Source organism: Schistocerca piceifrons, chromosome 7 (genome assembly GCF_021461385.2).
Source record: "Schistocerca piceifrons isolate TAMUIC-IGC-003096 chromosome 7, iqSchPice1.1, whole genome shotgun sequence".
Classification (NCBI taxonomy): Eukaryota; Metazoa; Arthropoda; class Insecta; order Orthoptera; family Acrididae; genus Schistocerca; species Schistocerca piceifrons.
Window position 1 is genome coordinate 34,876,905 of NC_060144.1, and position 1,618 is coordinate 34,878,522.

Below are 1,618 nucleotides of genomic sequence, written 5' to 3' on the forward strand. Positions count from 1 at the left end.
ATCAGGCCCCTAGAACTTAGAACTACTTAAACCTAACTAACCTAAGGACATCACACACATCCATGCCCGAGACAGAATTCGAACCTGCGACCGTAGCGGTCGCACAGTTCCAGACTGAAACGCCTAGAACCGCTCGGCCACACTGGCCGGCACCTGAATAACATCCGAAAGTGTGTTGGTGAAGTTGGGATTCATCCTGTGTACAACAGATGATTGCGTTATGACTATTATGCTACTCTGAGAAGAGGAAACTGGCAAAGGAAAGAATATGGTGGCGTTCCGCATCGAAACTGTCAGATACTAATGGGCGGAAAATTCTCGATTAGCTTAACGCGTCAAACTCAGATAAAATCCCAAGCTTTCTATGAGTGCCTCTAGGATTTGTCTGACAGTCGTGAAACTGGCGAGGCTCTCACTTTTATGTGCAGAGGGCAGCGCATATTTGTCTAGATTATGTCACGATGCAATCGCTCAGACTTTGAATGCTGAGGCAGCGCCCTATCGCGAGTACAGACGTAATGAGTGAACGCAACGGTTGTAATTTTCCAGCATTCGCAGTCTCCGCCATGCCACCATTATGTAATCTGGCCAATTATACGCCATCCTCTTGGCATAGAACTTGGAGCGTAGGCAGTTTCACGACATTCAGACTTAAGGCGCGTATCCACTAGCGAGTAAACTTCCGCAAGTCACCACTTTTGCCAGTTGTTTGACATGGAAACATCCACAATAAATTGTCTTCCACTAAATTCTCCATATTGTAGAAGTAGTTTCCACAAGTTAGTGGAAGCAGTTTCTTCCATCTTAACTGCAAGTACCTGCCGACCTTGCCAGTTGCTGGAAGATTTTTTTCAGTCCTGCGGAAGATTTGTGTGTTCAGTACCGTCACGAAAATGTCAGTGTGAAAAGAGATGGTCTCAAAGGAAGATGGGCTACAAGAAACGTACCCCTGAAATTAATTTACAGATTACTTCGTTTTACCAGAAGAGGAAGCAGACTTGCAGTACAAGCATCTTTAGATTTTAGCTAATTTTTAATGTTAGCATAAACATAAATGCATTATATTTGTGAAATGATAATTAAATAGACACCCTAGCTGCGAGCAGGCGTTGATACACTTCATTGGGGACATGCTGAAAATGTGTGCCCCGACCGGGACTCGAACCCGGGATCTCCTGCTTACATGGCAGACGCTCTATCCATCTGAGCCACTGCGGGCACAGAGGATAGTGCAGACGCACTGCCCGCGGTGGCTCAGATGGATAGAGCGTCTGCCATGTAAGCAGGAGATCCCGGGTTCGAGTCCCGGTCGGGGCACACATTTTCAGCATCTCCCCAATGAAGTGTATCAACGCCTGCTTGCAGCTAGGGTGTCTATTTAATTATCATTTCATTTCTAGCAAAGCTGCATGGTCATCCACGGTAATTGTTCTTTCGGGAACAGATACTACCGTCATACACTATATTTGTAATAAAAGTAAAAAAATAGTGTTTGCAAAAATTGAAGGGTAATTAAAAGACCATCTCTTGCTGATATAGCTTCCGCATTATTACATCGTGTTTTCAAATACGTAATTGTACAATTGACAAGCGATATTGAAAACTAGCATACGATATT

At 44.3% G+C, this 1,618-nt stretch overlaps 2 non-coding genes across 2 annotated transcripts; one reads left to right on the forward strand and one right to left on the reverse strand.

The window, feature by feature from the left end:
* Positions 1-1,144: 1,144 nt before the first annotated feature.
* On the reverse strand, positions 1,145-1,219 carry Trnat-ugu. The gene has a single exon. It is a non-coding gene; the product is annotated as a tRNA-Thr (tRNA).
* Positions 1,220-1,242: 23 nt separating this feature from the next.
* Trnat-ugu lies at positions 1,243-1,317 on the forward strand. The gene has a single exon. It is a non-coding gene; the product is annotated as a tRNA-Thr (tRNA).
* Positions 1,318-1,618: the final 301 nt, after the last annotated feature.